Source organism: Schistocerca serialis, chromosome 2 (genome assembly GCF_023864345.2).
Source record: "Schistocerca serialis cubense isolate TAMUIC-IGC-003099 chromosome 2, iqSchSeri2.2, whole genome shotgun sequence".
Lineage (NCBI taxonomy): Eukaryota > Metazoa > Arthropoda > Insecta > Orthoptera > Acrididae > Schistocerca > Schistocerca serialis.
In genome coordinates this window covers 416,779,284-416,798,815 of record NC_064639.1, presented here as the reverse complement: position 1 = coordinate 416,798,815, position 19,532 = coordinate 416,779,284, and positions in this window count along the sequence as shown.

The window sequence follows — 19,532 nt, the reverse complement described above, 5'->3', positions numbered from 1 at the left end:
CAAACATCATATTCGCCGTTGACTGTAGAAATAATTTATTTCACAATTTAAATTTCGGCCTTTGGCCAATTTTAAGTAGTACTCGATAAACTAAAAGATTAAAAAAAAATGAAGCACAGAGCGCACAGACAGAACTCCACAAACATGTCATGTAGACAGCAGAATGTTACAAAAATTGAAAATAATAGGCTACATAACTTATAAGTTCTTTCAGCACATGTCGACTTTAAAATCCGCCGACATGTCATCGTCAAAAATAAGCCTTTTCACTGAAGAAATACCGTAACGTCAGGCGACTGCAAAGCTCTTTGTATTGTGACATGCTGGAAATTTCGTGAAATGTTGCTAATGTTAACACCCTTCACATAAATCGTTAGCAATCAATGTTCTAACACACTGTTTACGTGTGAAGTAAGGCCATTGGCACGAAAGACATTCACAAGTCTGACTGTTTGGACTCTAGTCAGAGATAATACATTCCAGCGATATGAACATTCTCGAAGAAATAGAAATTTATAGCTACATTAAAAATTAACCTGGTGACTTACTTAATTATCAGTCTTGTTTAAGAAACTGAAGATCTCTATATAATTTCCAGACTATTTTATGTGCAACTGACAGAAAGTAACTTGACATAAGGACGTGTTATCTTTCCCATCAGATGCGTGTTTGCTGGCCTAAAATTCTATACAGAAATGGTTGTCCTTGATTTCATAATATGTCCGGTGCTTACGAAGCTTTTATTCAGTAAGATATGCGATATTGCTTTTTATTTTCATCTTTATTTATCTTTATAATCTCTTAAGTGATATATGTTACCAGCTCTTCATAAATGCTATGTAACAAATTTTATCAGTGCTCCCGATGTTTTCTTTTGTATTGCAAGTTTTATAAATTGTAACGAGAAATGGTTAAGTGCACTACTATACATTTTATTTTAGTAAATTAATTTTATCTTTTACATTTCATTTTGTCCTTAAGAGATTATCTTGTCATATCTAATTTATTTTGGCAGAGCATCATGCTAGTGCGTAATTACTTTTTACAATTTTATCGAAAGCATTTTAAGCACTTTGGAATTTATTGTTTTATATACATATGTTTTTACACATCTACATTCCGCGTATGAGGATTTGGTAAGAAGACTTAGCCTGTATTTACGAGGCAGTGTCTTCTGATTTATTGTCCAAATTTGTAGCGCTTCATTGTTGGCTGTATCACTAGCGTTTATTTTGAGCTTTCCGTGTTTTTTCACCAGTTGCAATGTACGCATAAACAAAGTAATTTTTAAGATTCCTATTGCCACTTTCTGTATGAGTACTCAAGTCAGTGAGAGATCTTTAGAACCGATAACATATGTAATTTTACGCTACTTTATTATACTCATAAATAAATTTTCCCATCCTGTCCACTGGCACCATATGACTATATCATCACCTAGAAAGCAATACATTGTCAACAGATCTAAAAAGATGTTAGGTTATGAAGCTTACAGTTGTTATCGCTGGATTGTAATATCTCTGATTATTACACATACAGTCTGACTTGTGAATGTACTCGCGTGCCAACGGCCGTAGTTCACCTGGAAGTATACTGTTGGAACATTTATTTTTAACGGTTTATGTGAAGGTCGTTAATACTGGTAATATTTCACTTTATTTCCATCATTTCACGATGTACAGGGCTTCGGTCTCGTCTGATGTTACGGTATTTGTACAGTGAAAAGGCTTATTTGTGATAAGGGTGTGTTGGAGGGTTTTAAACTCGACTTGTGCTGAAGCGAAATGTAAGTGATGTATTATTTTTACTATTTTTCTAATCAACTACTGTCTACGTGACATGTTTGTGTAGTTCTGTATGTACACTCTATACTTCATTTTTATATTATTCTAGTTTTTTTCAGTACCACTTACAAATGGCTCAAAGGCCGAAACGGCAATTGTGAAATAAATAATTTCTACAGTCAACGGCGATTATGGTCTTTGGTTCTGTGTCTCGGTGTATAAAACATTCGATCATAAACATACACAAAAATACGCATCTCAATTCATAGCATCATTTTTCACAAACTATCTGTGGTTTAAAAGTGGTATCAGAAATATTTGAGGTTCACATAGTGTATCACGTGCTTTTTGTAGACTCATTCATTCGGAGTGCTGAGTACGGCCGCTAGCAGGAGAGAACTGAATTCGCTGTCAGCGACAGAAGTGTAATGCTTAAAGCAAAATTTGTTTTTTAGTAAAGAATTTATATACTTCGCCAATTTTAGACTGTTTGCTCTTTAAAAAAAAGTCAAGTACAAGTAGTCGTCTTCTTTACCTATGCGTCTAAGCCACTGGACGATCAAGTCAGGTAATTAGTGTGCTCTTGAGAATTCTTTTGGAATAATAAGAAATTTAATTGTTATTCGGGAACATTACATGTAACTTTGTGACCCTCTAAACGAAGAAATCTTTTAATGTTTTAGCCTATTAAATTAGTTGTAAGTGGTCCCTCGGGTGACGCTATGATGGCGACAAAATTGCGCTATCTTGTTTCCATATTACAACGTATATAACTCGAGTCGGTAGTTTACCGTTTGAACGAAGTCAGATCATCATTGATATTTTCTTCCAAGTTATTTATTTGCATTGAAACCTAACACAAAATATAGTAGCCGCGTGGAGTGGCCGCGTGGTTAGGGGTGCCATGTCACGGATTGCGCCGCCTCTCCCACCAGAGGTTCGAGTCCTCCCTCAGGCATGGGTGTGTGTGTTGTTCTTAGCATAAGTTAGTTTAAGTAGTGTGTAAGTCAAGGGACCGATGACGTCAGCAGTTTGGTCCCTCAGGAATTCACACACATTTCTACAAGACATAGTTTTGTATCACCAAGCCCACCCAGCTTCCAACAACGACTTCTGAGCCTAATGCTTTAGGTTCACAAAGAGAACAGATATTTAATTGCTTTAAAGTGATACACGCAACAGGAGAATTTTCTTTGCTCTCAAGTAATGACTCCTAAAGCCTAAGCATTCGTATGTTTGCATCATTCTCTTTTTGTTGTTAATGTGATGCTATCTTCCTTCGTGAACATTTTATTTTGTTACTTTAAAACGTTTACAATATCCTCACAAGTCGGAAGGAGATAGTATTACAATGTGCATCTATGGATGTACATTAACTCTCTCAGAGTTAATAGGATCACGGCAGAGAAACGTGAAAGAGAGTGATATTCCAGCCCTAACACCCAAACCTGAAAAGATGTCAACGCCCACAACTCCAGCGCCACGTTCGTTGTCATCAGGTTGTTTGAATCCTTGTCAGCTACTGAGCATCTCGTTACCAACAGATCTGTTATTTAATAACTCCGTAGATACAGTGGTTACAGCATTAAGAAGTCTTTTACAAAATACGGTTCACGTATACTAACTATTTAATGAAATATTGTAAAAATTAACTTTCCTGTCGTACTGCAGTGGGTATTGCTACCCCACAGCCTTCCAGAGTAAGGCTAACCGGTAATTCCCACCCTTTTGTGACACCTACAATCCATTAGACAATAACTATTCGCACAAATTTAAGGAGAAATCAGTTACACAAAATATTGACGACCTCCATCCACTGAACTGCTTTCCTAGATATCGCTCACACTGCTGCAATTATATTTCACTTTTTTTTAAGAAAATGTAATTTTGGAAACATCGTCAGTTGTTATATAATAACGTCTTAATTATGACAGACAGTTCAGATATATTCTGTTCTTCATCTGCACGATATAATTGCTACAGTAGTATTTGCTACAATGGTAACTACAGCGTGACTTATCTCCAAAGGTAGTGCTATTATCCGCTAAATGATGGCCACTATATATCCTCCTAGTTAAGGGCCCCCATATTTTATTGTATAGAGCTATGCTGCCAGGGTCAGTCAACGTAGAAGTTTAGGTTTTTATTTTATAACGAGGTATCGTGCCCAGAAAGCTTTTGTGTTAAGTGGCCCCCATATTGTCCAAAAAAGTGACATTGCCAGGACGGCCTGTCTTTCACAGTAATGCCAAAGTCTCATTATTCCAATACCGGTCCCTTCTCCTATTTTCCCGCTTAGAAAATCTTGTAAGCGCCATTATAACCCCAAACAACATTTGGCATACTGCTACAGCCGATCCCGTTCGCCGGCAAGGCAAAGTTCTGTCAGTAATCCCAACCTTGACAATATTCGACTAAATAATTCCCTCCTGCAATCCTAAACCATAGAACCACCTCTTGCCAGTTAATTCTTCGTCCATATTATCTCATCCGAAGTACTTCCCTGAAGCCGAGCATTAAATCTGAGATCTCCACGAACCGGACCTCAGCGGCACCAACAACAGCAACATAGCTAACAACGTAATCACCACCACATCATCATAGAACAGGGACTGGTATGGCTGAAGAAGTCACATTCAGACAATAAGCTTGATCCAACGGAACAATGAATGCTACATTCTTTTTAAAAGAAAAAAAAAAGAAAAAGAAGACAGAGAACAGAACAGCTAGTTTTGATTTCCTCCTCGTACCCTTGAAGGATCGCTATATTCTTTTTTCCCCCCTCTGTCTCCGTTGCCTCTCTAATTCTTTTACCTTACCAGTAATGTCCATTATAAACAGAATCGTCGATTTCTTCTACACTTTGTGTGTATGTATTGTGAAGTAATGAACTAATTCCTGTTCAAACGCTTATTTTCATTGAATGTTGTCCGTAAGTAAAGTTGCACAAGGGAGTGAGTGTTATAGGAGAAAATCTCATAACTTACTTACCCATTGCTATATCATCAAATGTTTTTATGCAGTGGAATGTTCTGTCTCTTAACGACATCCGAGAACTCCCGATCAGGGCACTGCGATTATGTGAAGGTCATTAACTTTTATAACTAAACCTTTTCTCCAAAAAAACAGGGTGAGAAATATGCTAAATATGACTGGCATGATTCCAGCATTGTTCCACTGTTATAGACACGTAAATACCGGAGACTGTTACGCCACCAGAGTTGACCTTCACATGCGGCAAACTTCCAGCTTCTTTTCTGACATATCTCAACCTGACATGACGTCACACACCACTCTCTCCCAACCCCCCCCCCCCCCCTCCTCTCTCTCTCTCTCTCGCTGTCTAGATCTCTCTCAATATGTTTTCGTGGTTGTACTCTGTGATGCTGAAATTTACAGGCACTCATCTATCCCTGCCATCCTCCATAATGAAATTATACATTTCAACATTTCATCAGTCGTTTACCACTCCTGTGGGTTAATTAGCAGTGTGGCTTGTAAAGTTTGAGGACGTCACCTGCTTACATATCGTATAAATTTGGCCTTCTATGCTACCTTGGTATAGCTGCTAGCGAGTTGTCCTTCAGTGGCGAAGATAGGGATCCAGTGACATTTGTCTAGACAGGTAAGGAACGTAGCTTCAAAATCTGTTCATACCAGCTGGTGACATAGTAACAGCGCACAACTTCTATTCGGTTTTGAGTCGCCTCTTAGCCTCACTCTTTGTACTAAGATGCACTGGCAGGTGAAGACATAAAATGGCTAAACCTCACTTTACTTTTCAAAAGCTCAAGGATGCCTCTGAGAAGATACATAGTTCTAACTGGGAAATGTGCCAGGAACATAAATGCTTCAGTATTTCTCTGGATAACAATGTGACGAATATCAATCGTACAATTAAATAGCTGGGAACGAAATGGGCCTTCGTGAAGGAACACTGCGTAAACATCCAGAATGGCATTACTAAGGCTCTCTGGGAAGTAATATTGACAAAGTGGGGCATTTGTGACGTGTTAAATTTGTCTCCATCACGATCGCTGTGACTCATGGATGTTTGCAACTAAGGGGCTAACATGAGGCAAAATTTAAGTACTGACGCAAGTGAGACTTTGAGGGGATGTTGTAAGTCGTGCTTGGCTAGCTCGGTCGGTAGAGCACTTGGCCGCCAAAGGCGAAGGTCCCAAGTTTGAGTCTCGGTCCGGCACACAGTTTTAATCTGCCAGTAAGATTCATATGATCGCACACTCCGCTGCAGAGCGAAAATTTCATTCTTAAGCATGTAGTTCCCCCAAGTTATTCTGCCCAACAGACATAATTCTGCTACACCAGAAGGACAGCCTTTGTGGTATGTGAAAGCTCGATGGAGACATGCTCATAATCATGGGACTTCAAATGTTTAGCAACTAGCCTTAATATCCATGCCCTGTAATCACACCAACATTTTGTGGTAATTTTATCGTTTTCACCCACTTTTCAAAAAGACACATTTAAATACAGGAAAAAATTTTGGAAATTTGTGGTAATGTTCTATGGGACCAAACTGCTGAGTTCATCGGTCCCTAGACTTAAACACTACTTAATCTACCTTAAACTAACTTAACTAAAGACAAGACACACAACCATGCCCGTGGGAGGACTCGAACCTCCGACGAGGGAGCTGCACGAATAGTGACAAGACGCCTCAAACCACGCGGCTACCCTGCACGGCTTAAACTCAGGACTGTGAACGTTTAAAAATTTCAACAGTAAATTATATAACAGCAAATACACTTCTGCTGTGTACATTCTGCAATACACCACCTCCATCCACTACTACCAACAGTTTTGCCGATTTTATTCCAGTACTGGAAAGCATGTCCAACGTTACCTGAATGACACCTTTCCAGGTCGCTGAATTGGGAGAGGAGGGGCAGAAGATGAACTTCATGGTCGGAGGTCTCCCAGGTCTCCAGGCCTCACACCTTGTGACTTCTATCTGTGGGATTACGTAAAAGACCGCGTTTTTATCTCCCCTATGCCTGACACTCTCGAAACTCGGTGACATCGCGTTGTAGAAGTTGTGAATTCCATAACGAGAGACCAGCTGCTTCGTGTATAGTGGGAAATGAACCGCCCTTTTGATATTTATCATGTAAGACATGGTTATCACATTGATTGTATAAAAATTGGTATTTTTCCTTTTCCAGGAACGTTAGGATTGTGTTTCGATCTTTTGTGGTTTGGAAGCAATAAATGTTTGAAATCTGTACCTTCTTTTTGAATATCCCTGTATATTCAACGCAAGATTCAATGTCCTCGGTTCAGTATTCATTGTAACAAGCAAGAGTGAGTTTGTACTTATTTAGCTGGAGACTACAATGATTTTAGAACTATATCAGCTGTTTGCGCTGTTGCCATCACAGCATTCGTTTTAAAAGTGTAAGGTTACAAGCTTTACACGACGTGAGGAGAGGTCTGTTAGTACAATATTCGTTGTACCAAGCAAAGAATCACACCCAGAGAATACACGATGGTAACACTTCATGCAGAAAATTAGTGTTAATGTTCATTCAGTCACTTTTTTTTAAATAGGTGGCTGACATTACAGCAGGTGAGCTGTTAAGAGTGGCAACACTTTAGGCAGTGCGTTGCACCAAGAGGATCAACTGACCTGGATAAAATTCCTCCACCGTCTATTCCTCCACCATCAGTACAGCGGGAATGCCTCTCTTTCAACACCAACATCCCTCAGTGGTTGTGTGCGTGTGTGTATTATTTCTGGAACATGTTTCAATCGTTCATGGATGTAGCTAGAGCGTAGTCGACAAAGCATTTTACTTATATATACGTTCCTAAATAACAGAGATGAAGACAACATTCTGTGAGCTAAGCAGAATACCTCAGCCTTCTACAATATATGAGGTCACACACAGACACACACATAAAGTTGTTGATCGGTACAGATGAGCATCTGAAACTTCTGCCAGACAGCTTTCAGAGCGTTTACCCGAAGAAGCAGAATAAGCAAGGATGATGAGGGGTTATAAACACGTGCAGTGGCAGAGGATAGTACATGCACACACTCCTCTCCATCCTTTGGAGGCAGAGTGTGCAGATTCGTTCACAGTGAGACCACTAGTACATACATGCATGTGTATCTCACTTGCGTGGGACATATTATTTGAATGGTTTTCCCACATGAGAGTTATTTCACTTAGTTGGGGAGCACTTCCGGACAGTGACAGCACATCCAGAACATTTGGAAGTACACCCCAGTTAACCGTTCAGTTCATCATCTGCGAGAGATAGTCAGGTATTTTGCTATTGTTTGCGGGGGGGGGGGGGGGGAGTGGCAGTTTTTATGAGAAATACGTTTTACGTTTACCGATTTGTAAGAAGCATCCTGCTCTTGAGTCATTTGGCCATCTGTCCCTGATTTCTGCGGAAAAGACACAGTATGTCACTGACAGCAGATCGATCTCTTCGTGTGCCATCAGCGACAGGTTAGAATAGGGCTGGGAAATTGGTATATCTACCTACAGGGATAGGAAAGGGATAGCAGTGGAGGTAAGACCGGTCTTAAGCTGCTTACGCTGTATCTACACACGGAAGTGAACATGCATGCAGCTGCCGCTACTCTTTACCAGCGATATCTTTTGAGGTCAGTTTTTGCTCTAATTGTGCTATTACAATGATGTTTCTCAATACCCAGTGCATGTATTGTATTATGATCCACTGTATACGAGTGGTGGTTTTTACACAACAATTCTGATGTGTAATTAAAGCAGTGAAGCATTTTCAGTTAGTTATGGTAGCATGTATTGTGCCATGATCTTTGGTTTTGTGTGTGTGTGTGTGTGTGTGTGTGTGTGTGTGTGTACAAATTCTTCAACAGCTATACACTTGTCGACTGGTAGGAGGCAGTTCTTCCGACAGTGGCTATAGGACAGTTCCCTCCCCCCTTCCCCCAATTTCATGTGGTATTGTGGACTAGGGCACACAGCAAGGTGAACATATACACCCATTTGATGGGAAAGGGGTAAAAGACCCATTTCAAGCGTCTTCAGTCAAGCTCCATACACCAGGGCGAGCACCTCTGGTTCATTCAGTCTGGGGTAGTGAAACAGGACAAAGTTGTCTCCTGCAATGGAGACTGATCTGTCATTTCGAGAAACACAAACAGCTTCAGCTTAGACAGTAGCCTCTTTGAGATGCGTGAAATGCATCTTCAGCCCATCCCACTGCATCACCATATTTGCTGAAAGATATTCCCCCTGCGCTCTTCTGTTATCAATGCCTTCCCTTCCTTGATTAGGAGGCTGTGGATGCATACTTCAGGTGTATGCTTACAGGTAACTCAATTATTAAACTCCTCACTGCCCAACACCAACATCTCGTCAAATTAACAACTTTGCTGCTAGTTCACAAATGGAGGAGGGGAGACAGCCCTATGACAATCTCACGCAGCCTTTCTCTCTAAAAGCTCAGAATAGACTGAGTCTTTTTCGTGCCAGCTCCGAAATGGAGGAGAGGAGGAGACATGGAGGAGAGGAGGGCGAAGTGGGGAGTGGGGAGGAGCGTGGGTGGTGCTGTCACAGTGAGACACTGCCACACCTGCCCCAGAGAGAGGAGGTGGGGGGAGCGTTCGCCTTCTTGAACAAATTTGGCAGCAATGCAGACTGTGCTCACTCTCTCTTTATTGCCCTACTTGCATGTTTAATGGCAGTTACTTTTTTTAACAAACCCAATATTTACATTAATACTAATTGTAGTAGTAATCTATATGTGACATGTAGATGGGATTTGTCATCATTTATCTGCAGCATGTAAGTCGACCTGTCAGTTCTTTGTGGGAGAATTACATTCCACATTATCACTCAAGCAAATAAATCCGACCTCGGCATGTGCTTTTGCTTTATGCAACGTGCTCTCCAGATGCTTAATCCTAGTGGTTTGTAGTAGTTGTTGATTTGGTGATACTGTAGAGGATTTATGGTCCTATTTATCTGCAGTAGCTAGATTTATCTACATTCTGGTCAACTACCGGTCTTTGCAGCACCACAAATCACTTACTCCCTACAGATCTTCCTAAAAGCCGTTGCTGTCTTCTTAGAGACCACTTCATCATCTGTAAACAGCCTACATCCTAACAAATATCCCACAAGCTCTTGGGGAGCGTAAATTATGCCTGCGTTATCGATGACCCTTCCATCCCACTCTCACACATTGATGGATTAAAAAATTTGTGTTTTGGGGAAATACTATCACCTCTTTAATTTTCTATCCTGTCCACTTGCTCTATAATTTTTATGCACCATAATATTGTGCCAAAACTTAAAGTATGTATGGGTGAACCATATAAGAACCTGTTCGCTGAAGAGTCAAACAGACACGAGTGCGTAGTTTATGAATCTGTCTCATGCTGTATTAATAATGTGGAGTTATGTTTCATACATGCAGGCGCTGCGTGGAACTATATAGTATACGTGATTAGAAACTATTCACACGTTGCAACTTTTCGAAAAAGAACTTTAATTTTTTACTCTTATATGTACAAAGAAACATATTAATACATAGCCATACGTCTTTCGCTATACAACAACTTTTAGTCTTTGTATATGTTAAATTTTGGATTTCTATGATGATGTTCGAGTGCAGCGACTGTGCAGCCATCGAGTTGAACACCTATGTGAATATTATGTCACACTATACATTCCATAATAAGACGGTATACTTTTGTTTGCAATATCGGTTAACTGGCATATTCCCTGTCTGTGACAATATACACAGCATCATATACACACATATTTAAAATGCTTTACTTTTTTTTCTTTTTAAACTTACTCTATGTGTAGTCTCTTAGTCTGCTTGTTTTAGTGCTGTACTACCGAACACCACTATTACTGAGCTTGTGACATTACCATTGCCCCTTGCTGATGTTGGCGTTTAAGCTGAGGGACACGTTGGTATCCACCTTGTGAAGGTTGTCCTCATATTCATCTTTGTCAGAGGCTGTATTATAATTTACGCCTGAACATGTGATGATCGCCACAGAGAACAGCGAGCATATTTTATTTAAAAGGGAGAAATGTTTTGTTGGGATTTAATATAATTAGACACGCTCCAAGACGCTCAAACCACATAGTCCATCCCATAGTTAGTAACTGCAGCTTCTGTACACCTTCATGCACACATAGTGAAAGCTTGCTTGTGATGAGTTATTACATCTGTTCATAGCGAAAGCTCATTCTAGGATATTGAAATATGTTTTACTCAGAAAATATTTCAGATGAAGTCTGGACTCTTAGTAGTGTATATGAATCAGGAAATTGAGTAGTGGAGACTACATAACACGTCATCCCATACATAACTACATGTTACGACAAAAATATGGTATCAAAATGTTCCAAACCTGTGTCAAAATACCCCCCCCCCCCCAATCCTAAGGAAGTGTCTTCTGAACTACAGTTTCCACCATAGTGATCACCACCACCCACAGTGCTCTCACCCAAACACTTATTAAACGAGTGTATTATATTTTACTATAGTAGCTGACAGTCTTAAACTGGTGAGAGGGAGTCCACCAGTGCAACTGTATCTTATGTTAGGTGATAAATTGGAGGTTGCCCAACAACATTGGTCAAATGAGATAGGACGGGGGTGAGCAAGTTAAAACTAGTATATCCGCTTGGCTTGGGTTATAGGGGAGGGCTATTAGTCGAATTTCCTGTCACAGGACACAAAAAATGAATATCAGTCATAACCGGACTATAATCAAAATTGTCAATATTGTTCTGACAAAAACTCATCTTATTTCTGTGAAAGCTGCAAAGCGTCCCCTCAAATAATGTTATTCCAAAGTTGATAACAAGTGATGTCTGTGTGATGTATCAAATTTCCGCAAACTGAAACAAATTGCCCCCATATAAATTGCCCTCTAAACTGTAACAGATAACCCCCAAAACGGCAGCATATTGCCCCTGCATTACAAAAAAATTTGTGGTGTTATTTTCTTTGATACGAGTGAAAAGCTTTGTTTTTAGTTCGTCTTCTATAATGTAACATTCCGTAGGATTGTCTTGTCAACGCTAACACATAAATGAGACAGAGGCCAGTAAAATTTTCAGAGATATTAACAATATTTCGAGAGCAACTGAGTGACCACAGACGAGCAGAATTTAATGGTTTCCAATGCTGAGACGTGTCTAACGCAATTGCTCCACACGTTAATAATGAAACGTCCCCTTCTGAAAAACTATACATGCCTGTGCTTAAAGTGACACACAATATTTTTAGCGCAACGCAATCTGGCTTTCAAAAATCCCTACAAAAGAATGGCCCTGACTGACATTAACCTATACCTTTCACAAATCACTTACCTCACAAAAATCTTCGTTACTCAAGCTACAGCAATAGACCGAGCGCCACTACTGCCAGCTAAATAAAAGGTTCAAACTACCGGAGGCACTAACTACTGATATGCATAGTTAGCAAATGAAAGATTTTGATAGAGAACAAACAATGTATTTACCTTACTAGTGTTCAAAAGTCATGATATACATAGCAGTTCATGACAACCAGTCTTACAAATTTCAGAACTCCGCCATCTGTCTCCCCACATCCACCACTGCTGGCGGCTCACCTCTAACTGTGCAACGCTACGCGCTGTCAACATCCAGCTGCCCAGCGCTACAATGACGAGTATTACAACAATGCAAAGCAGCCACAGACTGCACACAGCACAACCAGTGATTTTCGTACAGAGCGCTACGTGGCGTTACCAATAAGAAAACCTAAACAGCCTACTTACAATAACTTACGTTCGTTTTGCTGAAGATTTTTATCCAGTCAGTTGAACTAACTGAAAGTAAGTCGCCCTTCCCTACACTACTCGTACCATTACCGCGTTGGATGGGATTCTACGTATTATATAAATATAACCTATTAAATCATTATAATATCCTATGTAGAAGAATATAGTTTCAAACATATTGTGAAAAAGCTCTAATACACTCCTGGAAATTGAAATAAGAACACCGTGAATTCATTGTCCCAGGAAGGGGAAACTTTATTGACACATTCCTGGGGTCAGATACATCACATGATCACACTGACAGAACCACAGGCACATAGACACAGGCAACAGAGCATGCACAATGTCGGCACTAGTACAGTGTATATCCACCTTTCGCAGCAATGCAGGCTGCTATTCTCCCATGGAGACGATCGTAGAGATGCTGGATGCAGTCCTGTGGAACGGCTTGCCATGCCATTTCCACCTGGCGCCTCACTTGGACCAGCGTTCGTGCTGGACGTGCAGACCGCGTGAGACGACGCTTCATCCAGTCCCAAACATGCTCAATGGGGGACAGATCCGGAGATCTTGCTGGCCAGGGTAGTTGACTTACACCTTCTAGAGCACGTTGGGTGGCACGGGATACATGCGGACGTGCATTGTCCTGTTGGAACAGCAAGTTCCCTTGCCGGTCTAGGAATGGTAGAACGATGGGTTCGATGACGGTTTGGATGTACCGTGCACTATTCAGTGTCCCCTCGACGATCACCAGTGGTGTACGGCCAGTGTAGGAGATCGCTCCCCACACCATGATGCCGGGTGTTGGCCCTGTGTGCCTCGGTCGTATGCAGTCCTGATTGTGGCGCTCACCTGCACGGCGCCAAACACGCATACGACCATCATTGGCACCAAGGCAGAAGCGACTCTCATCGCTGAAGACGACACGTCTCCATTCGTCCTTCCATTCACGCCTGTCGCGACACCACTGGAGGCGGGCTGCACGATGTTGGGGCGTGAGCGGAAGACGGCCTAACGGTGTGCGGGACCGTAGCCCAGCTTCATGGAGACGGTTGCGAATGGTCCTCGCCGATACCCCAGGAGCAACAGTGTCCCTAATTTGCTGGGAAGTGGCTGTGCGGTCCCCTACGGCACTGCGTAGGATCCTACGGTCTTGGCGTGCATCCGTGCGTCGCTGCGGTCCGGTCCCAGGTCGACGGGCACGTGCACCTTCCGCCGACCACTGGCGACAACATCGATGTACTGTGGAGACCTCACGCCCCACGTGTTGAGCAATTCGGCGGTACGTCCACCCGGCCTCCCGCATGCCCACTATACGCCCTCGATCAAAGTCCGTCAACTGCACATACGGTTCACGTCCACGCTGTCGCGGCATGCTACCAGTGTTAAAGACTGCGATGGAGCTCCGTATGCCACGGCAAACTGGCTGACACTGACGGCGGCGGTGCACAAATGCTGCGCAGCTAGCGCCATTCGACGGCCAACACCGCGGTTCCTGGTGTGTCCGCTGTGCCGTGCGTGTGATCATTGCTTGTACAGCCCTCTCGCAGTGTCCGGAGCAAGTATGGTGGGTCTGACACACCGGTGTCAATGTGTTCTTTTTTCCATTTCCAGGAGTGTATATTGATACTGTGCTCAGAAAATCTCCTGAATATGAGTCAATGCAATAGGAGAAATAACTTCTGAAGACACCGCGACCACTTTTAATGTAGAAAATAAATACAGGCAGCGTCTGTGTCACAATTTATATCTGTTCAGATTAGTGGTTTCGATTGTTACTGAAAGTGATCTCCAGTTTCAAATGTAACTACTGCAAATCACAGTTCATCAACAAAGCGAAGTTTATGTTAAATCGCTCTGCACTAGTGTAATAACTGAAAACTGGACGAAGCAGCTTTAATGACTGTCCTCTGACACGTTATGTCGTTGCCTAACAAGGCCAATATTATATCACTCCAGCAGGGGATACATTTGCGTCGTCCATCTTGGTCTACCTGAATAGAGTCGTTGGCAGCTGACTTCAAGATAGACTTATAGATAGTGTTTGTAATTTATTATATAAATCATCTAGAAGATGCTACCTCAATCTTGTTGACAAAATCTAGAATTAATCTACAGAATTATTATATGTAAATAGGAGCGCTCCTCGTTCAGTACGCAAGTCAGCTGTATCTGTGTATCCTTGTGTGCTTACATAATAAACCTGCTTTTCGTGTTAAGCTGTTAAGCGTTGACGCGCCTTCGCTCGTGTTCGATATACAGTTCAATGAGAACGTGATAGCTACGTCAATAAGCTCCTGAGATACAACCATTCTTCAAAAACAACAGTCCCCAGCTCGGGAGCACTTGAGGGAGGTGTTGGCATAACATACCTGGAACGTTCATGGGATTCGAATCCTCAAAGACCATTGGCCGTTACACACGCTAGGTCTGCCAAAACTGATTGTTGCCCACAACAACGGTCGGGCGTCTTCAAAGGGGGGATTGATCCTATGCCACATTATTTGCATGTCTCAATACATCGTTTGCAAGACGCTCCATTTAATCAGTATCGTTCAATCGACCTCAACCAAGCGCAGTTTCTCACAATAACGTCACCCAGCCAGTTTTGTTCAGTCCATTTACAATCCCCTAGAGTAACGTAATTACCCCTGAAAGACCACAAGTCTAAAGATATAGCACAACCTCTAGCTACTGCTTCCCAAAACATAAAATCTTTCGAAAATCAAACCATGGAAACTCCAGGAAGGAATATCAACGGTGTAGGAAAAGACAGACTGGTACTTACTCTAAAGAAGACACATCAAGTTGCAGAGAGGCACAATTAAAAGACACTCACATATAACATTTGGGTGCAGCCTTCGTCAGTAAGAGACACACACACCAATCACACACACACACACACACACACACACACACACACGCACAAGCAAGCATACCTCACGCACTTACGACCACCAATTCCAGCGTCTCAAGCCAGAATGCAACATCATGTCGGATGCAAGCAGCACTCTGGAGGGGTGGGGATGGGGAAACAGATTGTAGTGTACGAGTCGGGTAGAGACTAACACTGTCTGGCGGAGTGTGCAGGGACTAGACTGCCAACAGGTACATCATCAGAAGGTTATGTAGCAGGAAGGTGGAGAAAAAAGGAGAGAACCAGGGAGAGATGGGCGGATGCATTGGCAGAGGGTTACAGATAAACAAGATGGGAGGTGAGAATTAGGAGGAGATGATAGAATAGATGGGTTGGAAACTGTTGAATGAAGTGTGTGGGGACGGTATGTTACCATAGTTTTGGGCTGGGATGATTATGGGCGTGAAGAGTGTGTTGCAAGGACAACTACCATCTGCACATTTCAGAAAATGTGATGGTGGGGGGAAGGATCAAGGTGGCTTGGGCAGTGAAGCAGCCATTGAAATCAAGTGTACTATGTTCAGCTGCATGATGTGCCACAGGGTGGTGGTCTACTTTGCTTTTGGCCACAGTCTGACAGAGGCCATTCACCCTGGTGCACAGCTGGTTTGTTTCATATCAATATAAAAAGCTATGCAATGATGGCTGCTTTCACAGGTGACCCAGCCGCTGATGGGGTAGGAAAAACCTATGACAGGGCTGTAACAGGAAGCGCTGGGAGGGAGAACTGGGCAAGTTTTGAACCTGGGACTTCCACAGGGATGTGATCCTTGTGACAAATAAGACACTTAATGCCTAACGTTGTGGTGCGAAAACAACAGGACTTACTTATCGACAGCATATTCTCCTTCATCAAAAACAGACGCATAGTTGTGGAGGCTATATATCAGCACCTAGTACAACATTTCATCCTGACTTGATCTTTGTTTAGATAAATTGTTGAGTCGTGACGTTAGAGGTGTGGAAGAAATTGTCTAAACTTAAGACGCCTGGTCTTTAACTTAGGACAAGCAGCATGTGATCTCAGGAAATATTGTGGCCATCTGTCATCATATTCTTGAATTCTGTACTGAGAAGAAGTGGTATGATAGGGCTAGGGGGAAATCTGGCAACCATGCAGGCATACCAATACTACAAGATCAGTCGTCTTGGATTAGGGAGGAAAGCTAACAACTGTGCAAGCTGCACCAATATCCCAGAGTCAGCCAACTTGAATTCTGGCATTGTAAGGATGGGGAGGAAAACTGACAACCATGCTGGCTGCATCAGTATCCCAGGGTCAGCCATTTTATTCTTTCAACCAAAAGGGTAACTGTCCAATTTGGGTTTTTAAATTTCTAACCATTTTACAGTTAGCATGACCCCCCTACTTCCACAGTGATGTCACGTGAGTGGCTATGTTGAATTTCCTACTGCTTTACATATCGGGTAGCTGGTCTACATCAGAAGAGTAGGAAGAAGGAGAAAGAGGGAAATCTGACCAAAGCACAAGATGGTAGGAGGTGATTTGGGAGGAGGAGGAGGAGATCATTGTTTAACGTCCCGTCGACAACGAGGTCATTAGAGACGGAGCACAAGCTCGGATTAGGGAAGGATGGGGATGGAAATCGGCCATGCCCTTTGAAAGGAAGCATCCCGGAATTTGCCTGAAACGATTTAGGGAAATCACGGAAAACCCACATCAGGATGCGCGGAGACGGATTTGAAGCGTCGTCCTTCGGAGTGCGAGTCCAGTGTGCTAACCACTGCGCCACCTCGCTCGGTCTGAGTTGGGAAAGGGGGAATACAGCAACATTTTAGACTGCACTTGAACACACTCAGCCCTACTGTTGGCGCAGATGTCACGATATTCTGTTTTCGTTATATAGCTAATTACTACGCAATAATGGAAATACCAGTTATGGTGTAAGTATTTAATCAGATGGATAAAATCCATTGTAAAATCCTTTGTTTTATGCGGTTAGTCTGACATTCAAGTTGGCACCTACCTAAAGCTGTTTGGGGGAACCACAAGAAACGTAAGTCAGGATAGCTGGATGGAGACAAGGGTCTCCACCATTCCGAATACAAGGCCAGTCTGTTGAAAACAGTGCGACCTCATTTGGTTTATCCCAAGTATACCATACTGCGTTACAAAGAAGTTAGTTACCAATTGAAAAGGCTGTTCCTACACTGTCCTTTCATTTATCACTCCCAGCCCATGCAAACACTACACATATTTTACATACATTATTTAATAACGTAACATTACACTATTAGCTTAAATCAGTGTCTCAGGATCAATATTTTGTTCTAATTTCATGTATGGCAACTTCCTATTTGTTATTCTGGAATACTAAGTCGTCGTTGCTCTGTAATGAGTGACATATTGAGGTAAAAGAATACGTGTTCCATAGCTTTGTGATTATGGTTTTCTGGAAAATAAAAAAAAAAATAGAGAAAACGGTGTGAAAGTTTTATGTAATATGGTAGATGTTTCATTATCTTTATTATTATTTGATTTGTGTTACATTTCTTACCAAACCCTTGCTATGTTTATGTATGTAATCTTTCATTGTATCACATGCGTTGCCTAACAGGTACTTCTTAATTGCCTTTTTAGATAAGTTCGTTTTAATAATTTCTTTAATCACTTTTGCCAATTTGTTGTACAGTCTTATTCCATAGTAGAAAATAGTTTTGAACAACATGTTTATTGTTTCTTGGTAAATGTAAGTATAGATCTTGTTTCATACTCAAGGACAGAGCTGTTTATGCGGTAATCATCAATGTTGTTTCCGATTCACACAAGTTATTGGTAAATATACTCATGCGGTGTAGATCAAATCCCCTAGTGGTATTTTGAACATATCTTTAAAATGAACTCAACTACTCTTCCTGGTTATTATTCTTACGGTCCATTTCTGTAGTTCAAAAAATGTTTTCAAAGCTTGTACATTTGTTCCACAGGAAAGAATTCCATTACTAAGAACTGAGTGTACATAAGAATTTTACGTAACTGAAAGACACTTAGCTGTTACACACAGACGACAGGACTCTAAAGATGTGACAGACTGATGATATTCTGTTTTAATGTATTTTGGTTGTGATAAGTACTTCGTTAAATGTTTAGCCTAATTAGAGATATGTGTTAGCTCTATTTTACGAGCTGTTTTTGCTATATATGATCGGAACCCGTTACTAGCTACACCTCTCCTTTCTAACGATTCTAGATTGTTTAGTGGAATCTTAAGTTTACCAGCATCATAAGTCTTAATGGGTGAGGAGTCATGCTGAAACTTGGAAAATGTGAGAAAACAGAAAAGTGACAAAATAATTGAAAAGGCGATGAAATATTCTGAAAAGGTGTTTGAAAGGTGACATTATTTCAATAAACAGAAATGGTACAACTGAATTATTTTCATTTCAGATAATCCCTTACGGTTTCAGACTGTAATCAACATCTCTGTAATGATCCTGAGTGGAGTACGGCGTTTTTCCCGTCATCAGTAGCCTGAGGCGGTTTTGTTGCGGCCCGCCACGAATTCACCTCCTGTTCTAACCATTTCATATCAGAGTAGCACTTGCATCCTACGACCTCAACTGTTTGTTCGATGTATTCCAATCTCTCTCTTCCTCTACAGTTTTATTTCTTTTGTTACCCCTTACAGCTTCCTGTGGTACCGTGGAAAATTTGCCTGATGTCTTAAGAGACGTCCTAATATCCCGTCCCTTCTTCTTGTCAGTGTTTTCCATACTTTCCTTTCCCCACCGTTTCTGCGGATAACCTCCACATTACTTAGCGGTCCATCTAACTTTCAACATTTCTCGGTAGCACCATATCTCAAATGCTTTTATTCATCTGTGCTGTCGGAAAAAGCACATTCTTAGAAATTTCTTCCACGGATTAAGGCCTATATTTGACAATGGAAAACATCTCTTGCCCTGGAGTGCCCCATTTGCCAGTGCTAGTCGACTTTTAATGTCCTCCTTGCTCCTCCTATTATGGGCTTATTTTGCTGTGTAGGTAGCAGAATTCCATAACTTCGTCGATTTTGTG